The 18,133-nt window shown below is 43.4% G+C and overlaps 1 protein-coding gene across 1 annotated transcript in view; it reads right to left on the bottom strand.

The window, feature by feature from the left end:
• The window catches only part of GLI2 (GLI family zinc finger 2), a 192,767-nt gene extending 182,501 nt beyond the window's left edge, over positions 1–10,266 (bottom strand). The window contains exon 1 of the mRNA XM_083733935.1: positions 9,608–10,266. The gene's annotated coding sequence lies outside the window, so the exon portion shown is untranslated. The remainder of the gene's footprint in view (positions 1–9,607) is intronic.
• Positions 10,267–18,133: the final 7,867 nt, after the last annotated feature.

Genomic DNA, 18,133 nt, shown 5'->3' with positions numbered 1-18,133 from the left:
TTGTAGCTCTATGAGAGGGAGAGGCGTCTCCTAAAAAGCCATCATTAATAGCCTAATTAATCTAGGTAAATAATGCCTTCTAGCATCTGATATGGTGATCAGTGGTCTACTCTATCTAGCCATGGTGTTGCAGGGACTGCTCATTCTCTTTTTCCTGGATTCTCCTCAGAACCTTCTGCATACAAAGTGTCTGCTATACTCCTTGAGCTGTAGCCTCTTTTCCTTTCCACACATACAGGCAAAAGAGTATTTTCTTTTCATTTTCAACTTCAGCACTTGTCTAGCCCTGTAGAACATTCAGTCTCTTTTGACAGCCACCTTTTGAGGCCTCGGGGGAAGGAGGGAAATACTGAAATGCTGAACAAAGTGATTATGAAATTAACATATTTGTTCTTTCCCCAGCATCATTTATATAGTGGTTGGGGAGTGAGGTAACTGTGAATTGATCAGGAAATTTGAGCTTCTGGTACAGTAAATTGGGCCAGCTTCCTAGCTTCTCTTTCCCACCACAGTCCATGTTTAAAAGTTTACTAGATGTTTGAACTTCAGGCTTGGTTCAGGTGCTCAATTAAATAAATTCCCAGCAGACAACATGGCCAATGGCCAGGGAAGATGGGAATTGTCCATCCACATCTGGATACTGCCATGTCAGCTATCCTGGTCTTGACATATCCTGGACCATTCACATTACAGGTTAGTTAACCAATGTTCCCTGGGGGAGGGTGTTCAATTTGCCATACAATATCAATGCAAATAACACACAAACACTCATAAAATGGTGGTGTGATTCCACCATCCTTAGTGTGATCTGTGGTGAAAGCTTTGTTTGCTAGTACCAGTTCTCTTGCGATGCATTTGTTCCAGGGAAGAATCCTAGCCCCACTCATGAATAAATTGAAAGTAATTGTTACCAGTGATGTAGGTTTTAAAGTTGAACCTCTGGAGCCTCTGGCTTCAAACCCTTATCTTAAGAAGTCATGATCCATAGTAATTATTCCCTTTTTAGACCAGACCAAAGGGTAACCTATTGGCCCATCACGGTAATTCCTCGGGTTAAGAACTTAATTCGTTCTGGAGGTCCGTTCTTAACCTGAGGTACCACTTTAGCTAATGGGGCCTCCCGCTGCCGCCACCACACGATTTCTGTTCTCATCCTGAAGCAAAGTTCTTAACCTGAGGTACTATATCTGGGTTAGCAGAGTCTGTAACCTGAAGCGTCTGTAACCCGAGGTACCACTGTAGTATATTCCTCCATTCCATTCTTAGCTACCTGTTTCACAGTCAGTCAGTCTCTAGTTTAATCCCCAGCCTCTCCAGGCAGAGCTCGAAATGTCTCCTGCCTGAAACCTTGGAAAACTGCTGGACTAATTGTTCTGACTCTGTATAAGTCAGCTTCCTGTGCTCCTGTGTTCTCCCTTTGTTTCATTTTTTGTAAAAATCCAGCTGGAAAACTGAGTAATATGAGAGTGGATGTAAAAAAACTGGTAACATGTGAATGTGGACCAAGGATGAGGAAATCTGTAGCCCTTCAAATCTTGCTCCAATCATCTGAACAGGGACCATGTTAGCTGAAGTTGTTGAGAGTTGGGGTCCAATAACACCTGGAGGGCCACAGGTTACCTGTCCCTTATGTAGGCAACCCCATGTGCATTTTGTGAATGCTTTAAAAGACTTCTCAGAGAGGCAGAAGCAAATGTTGACAGATAGCTGCACTCACTAGCTTAGATCTATAACAGTAGGAGTATGTGTGCTTGTATGCAAGTGGAATATATACATTCACATTTGGGGAGTCAGCGTATAAGACCAAGCACAGTAAGAAGTTAAACAAGAATTCAGAAGTTATTGTGAAACAAGCAAGATAACAGCTCCAAGAGAACTACTCTACAGTATATCCAGGTGAATGCATCTTAATGTGGTTTGTCACAAATATGCTCAGTTCCATTTCCTCGCTATTCTGGTACTCATGCAATCAAGAGAAAAGGCAGTAGGGTGGAGAAGGAGGGCTAAGAATTGCTATTGTCCAAAGCCTTTCAGATTAACCACAAGCGCATCCTAATGAGCTGAAAGTTCAACTGGTTTCCTAAAGGGAAATTGCTCCGAAAGGGTACTGGAACCAAATATATAATCGCCCTGGAAGCCCCGCTTAATTACAGGGTTTGAGTCCAACTGGGAGAAAAGAAGCTGCTTTTCAGCTACGCCACCTGAGATCATCCAGATACTGAAACTATTTGTAAAGCAACAAAAAAACATTTGCATCATAAAACACGCCAAGACAGCACAGAGGCAGGGCAGATGTGGGCCGAGCAAAGAGCAGGCCACTAAAACAATTGAGGGAGCTGTAAATAAGGACTGGTAATCCGCAATCATTGCGACTTGGGTTGAAATGCCAGGCAACTAATGGGCTTCATTCTCCCCTCAAAGGAAATACTTTATCAGATGCAGTCCTGTGAGCAGGAGCAGGAGCAGTGTCTAGCATCTGACCCTCACAAAGGTATCAAAGGAGAGAGAAAGGCATTTATAATTGGGCTTTCTGTCAGGTCACACGCATTATACAAACTTTCCCCCCCAATGAACAGTTACCAGTGCAGCTGTTTTCCCCCAGTTTCTACTGTATGTTCCTACAGTAACTACACAATGAGGAGGAGAGGCAGGATTCTAGCTGAAATGTGGAGAGAGAGAGAGAGAGAGAGAGAGAGAGAGAGAATTCAGCCCTGGCGCTAAAAGTTCCTTTTATGTCACTGTTGTTTTTGGTTCATTAAATTTTCCACAGATTTGCGGAGAAGAAAAAAACGTGATCAATAAACCTTGACAAAAGTGAACGTGTGAAAAAGGCAAAAGAAAAGGGAAAGTGGAGGGGGGAGATAAAAGTGAGATCCCCGATCCCCCGATCTCGAAGGCAGATGACCGGAGCTGGGGAGGAGGGGGGCTTGCTGAATAATCTGAATAGCCCATCATTTCTTTGCAGCTTTTCACTTTCTTTCTCCTCCTGACTGTTGGAACTCTTCACTCAATACAATAGTAAATGCACTAAAACTGGTTTTCTTATGCTAATGAATGAATGGGATTGGGTACTCAGTTAAAACCCACTCCCCACCAATGTGTCCACCCCCCTCTTTTTTTAAACATTAACCTATTCAAGTTAACCCAAAAACGCCAGAGCCTGCTTTAAAAGCTTATCCTCCCAGATGCACAAAATTAATGTGGGTTCTCTATTTCTCCCCCTTTCTAGCAGGGAACAGGGAGAAAAGTCTCGAGCTGGGCTAAGGCTTCTTTTAAATGCTCTTTCAAACCTTGAAAGTGGGAAGGGAACAGAAATGATACATAGCAGCAAGTGTCTAGTACTCTGGCCTGTATTATTTTGCTTCACCTAGTCTTAAGAACTTAAATAGTAATGGCCAGTTTTTTAAAAAATGTAATAAATCGAGAAGGGAAGGAGTGGGGCGCCGTGTGTGGAAACAAAGCTTCTAACCATCATTAGTAGACTTTGGATTAGGTCCAGATGCCTAGTATGTACAGATCCTGGTGACCAACTAAGGTTGAAGAAAAGTCCTATCAAATTCAATGGGACCTTTTCTGAGTAGACATGCATAGGATTGTATTATCAGGCACCTCTTTTTCAGCTGCAATTTGGGCTTATTGTTTTTCAGTTCCTAGCACTTTTTCATTTATTTAAGGAAAGCCCTAACAACTGCACCAGGATTATAAGATTCAGGGACATTTTTCTGCCATTCCTTCAGGTTCCAATAAAGCTTTTAACTCTGGTATACTTCAAGTGGATTTCTGGACAAAACACACGAGTTTTTGTTAATTATCCAAACTGTTATTATTGTTGGCTCCCCATTCATTGGGTATTCCAAATAAAGTGAAGAGATCATCTCCAGCAATTTACCCTTGAGTTCTACATATGCAGCCATATGTTCCGAGCTTTCATGATTGCCCTATATAAGATCTGTAAGTGTCCAATGGGAATTCACAAATTGTGCAGGTATCTAACCAAAGACCATTAAATAAGATGTTTTTGCACTGTGGCAGTGTGGGTAAAGGAAGTAATTAACTCTCAAGATTCAATTTTGGGTTGCTGCTTTTCCTTCGAAATGCTAACAAAATAAACCCCAGTTCTTTTCTATATTTACCCTGCTTTCAAGTGTATGTCAAACACTGCTCAAGTAAATTAACACACTGCAGTGCAGTCAACTTCATTCATAGAAATTCAGATAACAGAACAAGTAGCTCAAGTGCAAACAGTCCAAAGAAGTGTTAGAGAAGCTGTATTTAGGGAATAAGAGTATTTTAAAAAACACACAAAAAAACCCAAACCATTCAAAATCACCTCTTTCTCCTTTTAACCCTCTACTTCAACTTGAGTAAGACTGTTAAGTGTACTCATTCTAAGGACAGCAATGGATGGGTGTTTGCTACACAAATAAATATAGAGTTTTGTGTGATTGCTGGCTGAATTTGCTTTCTTCGCTAATCCGTACTGGAAACTCCACTGTGAACAAGGCACTTCTGAGAGCACAAAAAGCTTGAAGGATTTGTGTATCTTTCAGGATGCAGTGCAAACAACTGGCTTACAGTAGGCCACCAGGAGTTGAGGGAGCAAGGGGCAGCAATGTCTATTCACTTTTCTACAAAACTCTTACAGTGGTGCCCCGCAAGACGAACGCCTCGCAAGACGAAAAACCCGCTAGACGAAAGGGTTTTCTGTTTTGGAGGCGCTTCGCAAAACGAATTTCCCTATGGGGTTGCTTCACAAGACGAAAAAATCTTGCGTCCCCCAGCGGTTTTTTTTTGCTTTTTTTGCCCTTTTCCTAAGCCGCTAAGCCGCTTATCAGCTGTTTCGCTGATAAGCCGCTTAACAGCTGATCGCTGGAAGCCGCTTGACAGCTCTAGCACTAATCCGCTAAGCTGTCAATGGGCTTGCTTCGCAAGACGAAAAAACCGCTAGACGAAGAGAATCGCGGAACGGATTAATTTCGTCTAGCGAGGCACCACTGTATGTCCTTGGGAAAAAGACTGTCCGTGTAAAAGATGCACCTTGGAATGCGTGAAGGGTGATTCTATGATCCTAACAAACCCCAAATTAATCTAAAATTAGAATGCCTTGGAACAGCCTTTTCCCTAACATCCTGATCCTAAATAGCAATGGTAACAATGTGGCAATGCAGTATGCCGGGCCAGTAATTGAGTATCTGAAAATAAAGTACTGTAAAAGCACAACATTATTTTATTTATGAGTGATTTCCTTTGATTGCAGCTGTATACACACTCTACTGGGAGCAACACTCCTCACAGTAGGATGTCTGAGTAAAAAAGTATAGGATTGGGCTGTAAGGCTGCAGTCCTATCCATCACTTCTTGGGACTAAGCCACATTGAATTCAGATTACTTACTTTCAAACAGACGTGCATAGATTGGGCTGCACATCTCAGGCTTTAAAAGACAAGACTGAACCCGCTATGCAGCTCCATCTCTGCTGCCGTCACCTTTACCTTTCCTTCCAGTGGCTTAAAACCTACTTCTTTATTTTGGCTCTTCTTTTCAGGATAAATGTCTTCTTCCCTTTACCTGTGCCATGTTTGATTATAAGTCAGCGGACAGATTTCTCCTTTGAGTTCACCCACATACGGCACCCAACCCATCGTCAGGTGCTTTTTAAACAAGTAACTAAATAATTTTAAGAAATCTGAATTAAGTGGGGGGGGGGAATACTGTCAAGTATCTCAAAGATTTCATTCTAATTTATATTGACAAAAAGTATCTTCTATACCGTTTGTTGCTATTCAAATTTTGCTTAGCATAAACAAAAGGCAATTGATTTCTGCAATCATTTAGAATAGCATTTCAAACTTTGTCACATTAAAGGCAGATATAAATTCTAGAATGGTTTATTTTAAACATTTACACCCCACCCTTTCTAAAATGGTTCCAGTTGGCTCAAATAAGGATGCTTCTCAAGATTCTTCCCACATAAAACAAGCTAAGAATTTGACACCAGTTGCTTAGCATATGCCCGCACAGCTTTTCATAATAAAATGGGAAATATCCTCCAAGTTGCCTCTAGATTTAAATCAGAATGATGACTTTTAAATCAGCATCATCGGATTTAAATAAGTGTTATGGCTTAGCCTTCAGTGCACATACCATATACACAAATGTCCAGCTGCAACCATTTTTTATCCATATGAATCCACCCAAACCTACAACCCTTTTGACGCATGAAGAAATAAAGACATTAAAAGGAAGTTGGAAAGAGTCCCCAGGATATGTTTTCCTATGCAGTACAGTGGTTACATTTCTGGGCACTTCAAAGTTATGCGCTTAAGGCAACAACAGGATTCAGCATCAAGTGAATCTTCCCCCACACCTTGCTTTAAAGATTATCTCTTTTACAAACACACCCCAGAGGATTGAAAAGTTCACCAAAGAGAAACAGTTCAGTATAAGTTGATTTTCTGTCTTTTCAAAATTGTGGGTGGGTTGTCAAATTGGAAACTTGCCTTATTTTTTAATTGCCCCACAAAAAGTTCCACTGTGGGTAATTTGTTAGATTATATATAGCCAGATGTGAAGTTATACTCAATATGCCATTTATGTTGAGGGCAAGTCAAAGTTTGACAGGTGTCAAAGTTTCCTGGCACTCTGAACAAAATATAAATAACTCCAGGCAAATATCAAGATATATATAGATATATTAATACAAAACCCCAACGACTACTGCTTGAGCAATATGCAACAATCAACATGAATTTTATAAAGCTGTAAATGATGTACTATATATCTAAAAGATTTCCTTTTCCAGGTGAAAGTAGGCAGCACAATTTGTTTTCCTTGCAGCAAAATGTACGTAAATTTGTTTTTAAGCCCCCCCCCCCCATAAGGTTCTATCTTAAATCTAAGGTAGCTAGAACAAACAGATCAAATCAGTAAGTCTTTGCAAGAAATCAGTCTTTTCCACGTCTGTATATTTTGGATTTCACCGTTTATTTACTCTACTCTTTTGGCACTGGGTTCGTGGGACATGCCAATACAATATTTGTTTAAATGCTATTTTATGCAGCATGCGAGTGCAACGTTTACTTTCAAATTCTTGGACATCCCCAGAGACCTCTATTGCATAAAAAGGAGAGAAAGTTTTACAACTGCTCTTTTTATCTGTAACAGTCAATAATACATAAACTTCAAAACGCTTCAGCTGTGGAAAGGGTACCCCAATATGTGCAGGTTTTGAAAAAATACATAAAATAAGAGAGATCATAACAGACTATGTGCATTGTCGATATTTTTTTTAAAGAGTAAGGAACCAATGTATTACTTTATGCATTTGCATTTTACTTTTATTTAATGGGCACAATCCAGCCAAAGCTCTCATCGGATACAACTTCATTTACTTCCAAGTAAAAATGCATAGGAATGTGCTGCTAAGCTGCTGTTCTACACATACATTTCTCTGGAAGTAAAACTAACTGAACACAGCGGGACTTAACTTTCAAGTAAACATGTATTGGGGTTGCACCACACCTCTCATTACAAGGCAAATGCCCTATGCATTTAGAGTGCTTCTCTTTGTGATGAACTTGGCCACAGGGATCTCCCTCTCATACATCCACACACAAAGCTAAAATCCCCCTACAACTGAAGACTTATCTTGCCAGTCTCTACACCCCTTAAGAGTGGTGTTTTGATGGGCCAGTGCAATGTTATTTTTGTGGCACTTGCAATGAAAGGTGACCAACAGTCTTTTAAAAGTCGTCTTGTGCTCTCAGTGAGTTACATTGAGGAATATCCTAACAACTTTACACTCTCATGGACCATAAGCAGCAAGAACATTGCAGATCCTCAGCACCTATCTGGTTGAGTGCTACAGCTCCAAAGGGGCCCTGTAATCCCCCCCACTCCAGGGATAGCCTATGTGAAACTTCTGCATTTTTTCCACCCTTTCCAAAGTTGTTATTGGCTATATTCTTTATCATGCTGCCTGAAAACCTCCACATTGACTCCCCGTGCAACTTGGATGGAAAGTGTTCAACAGGCCAAACAACACATCTTTAATGCCAGAATCTGAACACACACAAGCATAATAGTTTGAAACTCAGGTAACTATTTTAGGCAAAGGTGCACCTGGAAAATCTCAACAAATGAAAGCAATTTAGTATGTGTGGCGGGTTTCTTGGGGGGGGGGGGGGTTAACAAGAAAAACAAGAAGAAACGATTCCCTCCCTCCTTCCACAATTGTCTTCAAGCCTTTGAGTTCTTGGAGGGGGGGTAAGCACCCCTTCAGCTCTCCAAATCCTTAATAGGATTGGCGCCCAGCTCACTCCATGCCGCTCCCCATCACACAGGGATCAAGTTGCAGGGTGGATTTTTGAAATTCCTTCGCAAATATACTTGCCGAAAGATTGCTTTGGGAAAAGGGGGGGGGGGTGGATAAGTGGCCAGAGGGAGACAATTGCGAGGAGTTAAGTCAAACCCAAGAGCCTCTCCATCTCTCCCTGTAAAAGATTTTAGGGAATGGCGCGCACACCAAAATTTAAGTTGCGAATAAGTGATCACTCACTCCCCGTTATAATCGCAGGCTCACAGCCCCCGCCAGGTTACCGTCTTGTTTCTGGAAAATGCCTATACACGCATCCCTGCGGGATTGGTACACACACACACACACACACACACACACACACACAGAGAGAGAGAGAGAGAGAGAGAGAGAGAGAGAGAGAGAGAGAGAGATGCACGTAGGATATCTGGCTTATGCGTAAGATACCGCTATGAAATATCCGCGCCACGCTTTGCAGTCCAAAAGGTGTGCAGCGGGGAAAAGCAACCAACACCGCCCGTCACATGTTCGCAAAACTCCTGGAAAGTTGGGGCGCGTGGGTGGGAGCTGCAGGGAGTCGAGCAGAGCAAGGAAAGCCGCTTCTTGTGGAAGGAACTGACTCCCACCCAGGCACCCCCGCGCCCGTCTTCCGCGGAGATGGGAGATTTCAAATCAACAGATACACACAGGTTGGGGGGGGGTAGGCGGAGAGAAAGCAGGACGGATCTCCCCAGAAGGAGCGGCAGCCTCACTAGTATCGGGGCAGCCCCCACCTTTCCCACCACCCACGCACCCCCGTGGGGGAGGAATTCTCCCAACATTCCAAGCCGAACGTTGGTCAATCTCTCATCTGCTGCTGCTCCTCCCCTGCTACAACTAGTCAAGGCACCGCCACAGTTCCTGAAAATGCATCTCTCTCTCTCTCTCTCTCTCTCTCTCTCTCTCTCTCTCTCTCTCTCACACACACACACACACACACACACACACACAGAGAGAGAGAGAGGGGGGGGGGACACACGCGCGCAGGTTCCCTGCTTCAGATCAATCAATCCACAGCAGCCCCGACCCGCCTGTTACCAACTTTTGCCGTCACACCCACCAAGGGTGGGGGAGCGGCGGCGGCGGGAAAGAGTGCGCGGATCCCCCTCGTCTGCTCCAACACGCAAACAAACACACTTTAACGGCTGTGGGGGGGGGAGGCAATCGACACTTGAAGGACTCGCTTTAGAATCCCAAAGCATTCCCAACTGTGGGGGTGGGGAGGGGGAGGGAAACGGAGGGAAGCAACTTTACCCAAAGAGAAGTTTGTTTGCTTTTTCACAGGGCCAGCGGCTGCTCCGGCTCCAGGAGAGGGCTGCGAATCCAGCGCCCCATCGTCCACTTCAGGGCTTGGGGAGAGGGAGGGAGGGAGGGAGGGTTGCCGCTTGCAGTCCTTTTGTGCGTCGTTTTTCTACCCCTTCTTGAAAAGCGGGAGTTGCTGCTGTTGATGGGGCTGCTGCTGCCGCTACCAAAAATCCCGGCTGGAGCGCAAGCTTCCCCTTTCTCCTCCTCCTCCTTCTCGAAGGCTCATTGAGGATCGTCCGGGAAAGGGAGAGAGGGAGAGTTCAAAAAAGTGCTGGGCGCTTCTTCGGCTGCCGCCGCGTTTCTGCCCTCCTGCCATCCATCATCCCAACGTAGGACATCCCCGGACGCGCACGCTCGGGGAGAAATTAAGGAACGCAGCAGGGGGAGGAGAGCGCGCGAGAGGGAGGGTTCTCCTTTTCCCCACCACTACCGCTGCCGCCGCCGCCGCCAGTGGAGGAAAGTTAAAAAAGAAAGAGGAGGTGGAGGGGAAAAGAAACTTTTCCTCTCTCTCTCCCACACTTCGAAATCCAGTTGGGGTTTGTTAACTCAAGTCAGATGATCTCCGGAGTCCAAATCCATTGACTGATCTGTTTTCATTCTAATCCACGCCTGCGCCTCCTGTTTCTCCCCGCCCTTCGTCAATTGCACCACGAGCTGTTCCAGATAGGCTGGGATCTCTCTCTCTCCCCCCTTCCGCTTTTCCTTTTTCCTTTTCCACATAACCGAAGTTGGAAGCGGGACGCAGCTAGTGGGGTTTGATTGGAAGGAGCAGAGAGGTGATCACAGCTGGGCAGGTTGATCTCTCCTAAGGGATGCAGGTGATGAGTGTTAAGCACACACAGCTGGAGACTTCGTGTGCACACAACTCATAAACAGGCACACCTTTTAGCTCCTGTGTCAGGAAGGGTCCTACCCAAGTAGGTATTAGCTCTGGCTACTTGGGAGCCCACCATGGAGTAACATGTGAAAGGCAACACACTGACCAAGTGGTGCATGCCTGTAGTGGCACAGTGGCTGCTGAAATGAATTTTGTTCAGGGCAGGCCCTCCCCTTAGGCAGAGTGGGGCAGCTGGCTCAGTCAGAGAATGCTGGTGTGGGACGGGGGAGTCTGTTTGCCACTGTTTCTCAACACTACCATCACCTGCCCAGCCATTCCTTCTGACTCCCATGTACTCCCTTCTGTTGGATGGCAATTCAATGTGTGCCACATTGAAGAGCAGCCCTGCACCTGCAGTTATGGTGGAGATACTGCCCCACCTCCATTTCTGAAGTGAGAGGAGAACATCAGATGAAAGTAAGCCCTGCTGGATCAGGCCAATGGCCCATCTACTTCAGTATCCTGACCTTACAGATGGCCTATGGGGAGCCTGAAAGGAGATCCCACTTATGATACCCAGCAATTGGCATTCAGAATGATACTGCCTCTGGCACCTGAAGGAGGACATAGCTATCATGGCTAGTAGCCATTTATAGGCTTATCCTTTATGCTTTTGTCTAAAACCCTTTTAAAGTCATCCAGTGTGGTGGCCAGCCTGTCTTGGGCAGTGGCAGCAGGGGGAATTTGTCCAGAATCTTCCAACATTTGGTTTCAGCTAATGGCGCCAGGTTCAAGTGTTATGAGACAGGGAGAAAAACGCTACCCACTTTCTCCAAACTGAATAGTCTTGTATACCATTATCATGCACTCTGCTTTACTCTCCTTCTCCTAAAAAGCCCACACATTTTGTATCATTTCCTTGTAGCAGAGTTGCTCTAGCCCATATCATTTTTGTACTCCTTTTCTGAAGCTTCCCCTGCGCTACAATTCAAGAGTCAAATACCAATCCATTCAGTTTCTGTACAAGGAATGAAGGGTGTGTGTGTGTTATCTTGACCTTTGGTAGTAAAATGTCTGTGTTGCTGGAACACCACGCGGAATGTGTGAATTGGCCTTCCATGAGGAGTGGCTGATCCCGTTATTCCATACTCTCATCAAAGCAGAATTTCCCAGTCATGAGCCAGTGGTGTTGGCATGGGTAAATGACATGCAATCCGGGGATGGGGAACCTCAGGTTTGCAGCCAAATGTGTCCCTTCTGGTGCCTCTGTCTCTCTTCATCCCCAAGCCACACCCTGAACAGTCCTTCCTTACGTGCTTTTGCCTGGCTTGACCTGTGATAAATGCATTTTTCTCGCTAGCTGGAGGATGTGTGTGTGTGTGTGTGTGTGTGGTGGGTGTATTTAAACCCAGTGCTTTTTGGGGGGGTTACGCAGGGGTACGCATACCCCTAAACATTTTGTGAATCTAAGTTTGGCCTCATTGAGGGGCAGCATTTCAATATGAGTAGGGAAATGAGAGTACCCCTAAACTTTATATACATAGAAAAAAGCACTGTATGAACCTTTGACTTGTGTAGCTGGAAGGTGTCCTAGTGTACAAAAGGAAGTCAGAAAGACTGATCCTCCCACTTTTTGCCTCGGCCCCACTCACCTTTTGCTTCTGGTCCCACCATCTACTGGCATGTGCTCCCACCCCGAGATTGCCCAGGAGCTGATGTGGCCTGTGGACTGAAAAAGATGTCTCATCCCCCTGATGCAATCCAAGGCCAGTCCATATGGAAAGCTCACCCCAAAGGTTCTCAAAGATGTGCAGCACCCAAACCATATCAAACTGATTCATGGAGATTTCTGCCACTAGTGGGAAATGGTAGGCAACTGACCAATAAAGTGGCCTTTGATTTGAATGCACAGACACATCACAGCCCAGTTGGAGATGGTCCATCGATGTCACTGGTGGAAGCATGGCTATTCTGGCACATGCCACAGTTGTGCAAAGCTTTAACCAGTTTGTTGTGTGCCTGTGCAGCTTCACCTACGTAGCTATGTGAGATAGCGAAATGAGTCAGATGATAGAGCAAATTTGTTTTCCAACAGCGGAGCAGACTGCCTTAGAAAGGGGTGGACTGTCCTTCATTATATTTTGAACAGAGGCTGGAGGGCTTCCTATCAGGGATACTGAGGCAGCAAATGTCTTGTGCAGGTAGGCGGTTAGACTGGAAGATCCTTGTGGTCGCCTCCAGCTCTGTGATTTTATTATTCTAATTCAATGTGAGTTCAACATGGGCTAAACTAATTATCCTACATCAAGTAGTGCAGTGGGTCAGTGTGTCTGGCTGTTAACCAGAAGATTGGTGGTTTGAGCCCACCTAGGGTCAGATGTGGGCAGGATTCCTGCATTGCAGGGGGCAGACTAGATGACCCCTGGGATCCCTTCCAACTCTACAATTCTATGCTTCTATAGAGGCTGCAGATGGTGACAATTTGCTGTGCCATTTCTGCTGCAGTTTCGCTGTGTGGAATTTCTTTATGATGCACTGTCACAGCATAGCATGGGAAACCCAAGCCATATTTCATACTGAGGATGGAAAGCACACATATAAAGGCCACTTTTCTAGAGTTAACCCACTTTCCCAAGCTACCATACTTACTGAACTGAAGTGGCCATAGGAATTGACTCTTACATAATTACTTTGAAGACAGAAGTATGTGAGGCAGAAGCAGATCAAAGAAGATGGATCAAATCAACTCACTATCTTCTATCTGATCTCAGGCACTTAGAGCCTGGTTATTGTGTGGAGGGGAAAAGATGCCATACATGTTCAAAGTTTCCTTCAGTGGACCTCATTCATTTTTGCAGTAGTGCTGACCACTGAAGGCATTTGTACTGAGCCTGATTATATAAAATGAGTTTACCTATGATCACCTGGGACCAGTTTTAGATCACCCCCCCAAAGGTAGCACACATGGAAGTCTCCCACTGGATTTTGTTGTTGTTGTTGAAAATATACATTGCCATGCAACTATTAAAATCAAGCTTCATTAAATTGTCAGGCTGACCTGGCACCATTCTAGGGATTATTTAAAAGCTTCACAGTTGTTGTGGTGGTTGCTTTTCTATTGCAAGAATCCTAGGCCATAGTTTAGTGCCATGGGAATGAGGCTGGGCAAGCCTTGAGCTGCCATGTTCCCCCTCCCTCTAGTCTAATGCTGCTGCAAAGAGCATTAGACCTGAAGCATTTGCAGATAAAGTTTCGAGGACTAGAGACATGCAGGCATCAGAGAAAGAGTGTCAGAACTGAAAAAGAAGTGAGCAGCAGATCTTGCCATTTCGATCAACCATTCATCACTCACTCTGTTGTTGTTTTTTAGAAGAAAGAAGTTATTGATAGGAGGAAAATGATTTTATTGACACATAAATCCACCTCCCTTCAGATTTTAAATTTCTCACTTTTAACTTCTATCTTATTTCTTGTAAACATGGGTCAAACTGTTTTAAGCCTAAGTGCCTGTGCCTTCTGAGTTGGATGTGAACTATTGAATTAGAAATGTTAGTGTTGAGATCAAAGCTGAAAGTACTGATTCCCATCCAGGTAACACATTATTGTTAGTTATTTTCAAAATCTGCAATTTATAATAGGATTTTATATCATGTTGTCTTTTCCTAAGCAGTGAGAAAGCTTGGGGTTGTTTTACAGTATCAGTGCCTAGTGGGAGATCAATGGATGTTTATGGTGTTTTATATTTTTTTGTTTATTTACAACTGTACAGGTTGAGCAAGTAAGAAGCATGAGCATATAGTGACAAGTAGTCCCAAAGCAGTTTTTGCTCCAAATCAACAGCAGCACCCAAAATTGCAGTTGTCAAAATGGAGAACCACTTTCTTCTTCCAAGATTCTGATTAACTATTGCCCCTCATTAACCATTACCGGTTAATTGGGATTCTATTATTTATCATTCAGTGCCAGGTTAAAACAAAGATGGAAAGGGGACGCATCAGGTTAGCATTGCTATAATATTATTATATAATTGAATTCAACCCACTCCATTGTTTTTAAAGTTTGTTAGGTTGTTTTTAATACAGATAAATAATACCAATCAAGGTCCCCAACCCACCAGCTCCTTCCTAAAATCACCTGCTCTCAGCAAATTTCCCTACCTGTTAATCTCTGAAGCCAACATCTTCAACATATAGTTCAACCACAGCATATTGACATTTCAGTCTGGAGAAGTGAATACCAAGAAGTGATATGATAGCCATCTTCAAATATTTGAATGGGAACACAGTTATTTCCTCTTGTTCTCAAGGGTATGACCTGAACCACTGAGTCAAGTTACAAGAAAGAGGGGTTTTGGGCTCAATAGGAAGAAGAATTTACTACCTGAGAGAAGGAACTGTCGAACAGTGGAACGGACTTCTCTGTTAGAAGTTTCTAAGATGGTCATCTAGGAGGGATGCTGAAGTTGCAGTGGATTTCCTGCCTCAGCAGGGATTGGACTAGATGTCATTTATGACTGCGGATACCTGTAAAGCATATTCAAAGCTCATTCTTTCCCTCAAAGAATACTGGGCACTATAGTTTCCCTCTTACAGAGTTACAACTCCCAGAAACCCGTAACAAACGACAGTGCACATATTTTTTTTTTTTGGGGGGGGGAGGATAAATGTGCTTTGAATGTGCTTTAAAGGTATATAATGTACACACCCTGTGATTTGATGAAATAAATTCAATTGGAGTGCAAATGTGGATATTAGAGTCTGAAGGGAATCACACATTCACTGTTTTCAAATACAGCAAAATTCATAACCTTTTATTTATTTCATTTAGACCCTGTCTATTTCCCCCAATCATGTTGCTCAAAGCAGTTTTTTGTCCAGGCATTGACCGGGCTCTGAACTGTTTATCTTTTAGGATAAAAGAGGGGAGGGGTGCTGCTACAGACCTGACCCCCAGCACTGGGGTCACAGCCTCATACTGTGATGTTGGAGCAGATTGGCTTTGCTAATGCACCCAATCTGGTGCTTCTGACAGTGAGACCAAACCTCACCATTGCCCCGCCCCTGTTGCATTGCCAGTTCCTGAGAGCCACCTCTCCTCACCAGCCATTGACTTCAGCAAAATTGCTGCATCATGTGCCTTCAGGGGATGCTTTGGGATCAACATGTAAATATGTTCCAGATCTCCTGTTTTCAGCCCCCAGATCACCATACCCCCTGTTAACTGTTACCTTCTTTTCTGCAAAATTCTGATTTTCCTATTGCTGTGGATGTCTCTCAAGCCAGAGAAAGTAAATTAAGCTGCACTGCAGACATGATGCTTCATACTCAGAACCATTAAAAAAATATTCAGTTTAGCTTTTACTATGAATGAGGCCTGATGATGTGTTGTGTTTTAAAGACCATTTCAGCACATTAATGCTCCCAAGTGGGTCTTCAGTTTTTGAAATATACTGTAGTCTAACTGTTCAACCTCCTGCCAACCTAGCAGTTCGAAAGCACATGAAAGTGCAAGTAGATACAGTAAATAGGTACCGCTCTGGTGGGAAGGTAAACGGTGTTTCCGTGTGCTGCTCTGGTTCGCCAGAAGTGGCTTAGTCATACTGGCCACATGACCCAGACGCTGTACATCGGCTCCCTCGGCCAATAAAGCGAGCCACAACCCCAGAGTTGGCCACGGCTGGACCTAATGGTCAGGGGTCCCTTTACCTTTACCTGTTCAACAGATGCATGGTCTGCTAGTGCGAGACCCTGTTTCACATCCCTGTAGCCTAGGGATGGGAAATCTGTGGCCCTCCAGATGTTTTTGGGCTACAATTCTGTCATCCCTGACTACTGACCATGCTGGCTGGGTCTACATGTAGACGGAGTCCAACAACATCTGGATGGTCACAGGTCCTCAATCCTTAATTTAACTCCATTAGTAACTCACACTGGCTAATAAACAAACATATTGGGGAGTCTGAACTTTCCAACTATGGGGCATGTCTTCCTAAAGAAGGACAAGTGCTCGCCAAGCTAGTTTAGAACCCTTACAAGCCAATGAATATGCATGTTTTTTTTGTTTTTAAGAACAGCTTATTAAGACTTTTTATATCAACAAAAAAACAAGCAAACAAACACTATAAACTCGGAGCATATACACATATACATTTGGTTACAGCAGACATAAGAGCTAAACAAGCAGACATAAGAAAATCTCCCACAAATATACAATCTGTAACACTCAAACAAATAAATACTGTGTGAAGCCATCAGGGAACCATCACAGAAATAATCAGCTAGCCAAGCAATAAAAAGACGACAGAATTAACTCAGTCAGCCTATTATAATATCACTCCATAAAGCCGCATCAGTTGATGGAGGAAGCCAATCATGCTCTTTGACTGAATTATATTTAATAAAACAACACAATTTCACATAAAACATATTTTTCTTCTCCTTGGATTCTTCCTTTCCCTCAGTTGAAAAGTAAGTTTTCCCATAAAGCCACCAATCAAATCTGAGAATACCACTCCTTCACCAAATTAAACTGTTACTAATTCCCAGTTTGATGCTACCACCAAATGGGCCATATTATTTTTTTTTAAAGGAAGCTGATGAACTCTTATAAAGCATCTATTTGCCTCCATCATTCAAAATGGGCAACTGTGCCATAAGTGTATATGTTGTCAACAGCTGCCCTGTAATTAATTGGAGCTCCTGAAAAAACTTCTACCAAAACTTCTCATTCATTGGGTAGGTCCATTACATGTGGTGAAATGTACTACCTAGACCTCCACGCACCCTCCAACAATTTGGGCTGGTAGTGTGAGTTATCTTGACCAAAGAGTTTTGGTCAACATTCTTTGACAAAGGCATCATACTGGAAATGTATATATATATATATAATTCTGCCTGGATCTATGAATATGCTAAACAAATCAGTCTCTTAAGCTTAAGCTAAGAAAGAGTATTCTCTATAAGATTGAATATCAATATATGTATCAAGACTTTGAGATTAGACCACTGAAGAAGCCCGGAAAACTATCTTGGGAGTGTGCTACCTGCAAGCCCCAGTAAAAGGGCCCCATCGGGGAAGAACAGCGGCATTTTGATTACTTGGACTGCCAGGGCAAAACAGGTGCAAAACGCCGGCACCCTGTCGACTACAACTTCATTAACATCTATCTACAACTCCACTAGCATCTCTCGATATTGTGAATAACACCAAACCTACCTTTTGTTGGTATCTTCATGAACTTATCTAAAAGACTGAGTTAGGCATTTGAAAACTCTATTGAAACCAGACATTATAAGTTCATCTTAGGTTGAGTAGTTCGCAAGTCTCTGTGGCTTTGTTTAATGTTTTGTATTTTTCTCTGAAGGTTGATAAAGAATGTATAACTTATTATTCTGTGTATATTAATCGCCAATGTATTGCATGAGTCGCACTGGATCTATGAATATGCCTAGTGATTGGGTCTAGTGATTTTTTTTTTTAATCCCTCTATCATAATGCTAGAATCCATTGTCCTCCAATGAAGCTGAATGGTGAGACATTCAGAACAAACGAAATGCAGTACTTCTTCACACAGCGATTGTTAAAACTATGGAAATAACCATTGGAAATGGAGCGATAGCTGCCAACTCTAAAATGAATTTAAAGTGGAATGACAGAAA

The sequence above is a fragment of the Podarcis gaigeae genome (assembly GCF_964106915.1).
Source record: "Podarcis gaigeae genome assembly, chromosome: 1".
NCBI lineage: Eukaryota > Metazoa > Chordata > Lepidosauria > Squamata > Lacertidae > Podarcis > Podarcis gaigeae.
This window is presented reverse-complemented; position numbering and strand designations above follow the sequence as displayed.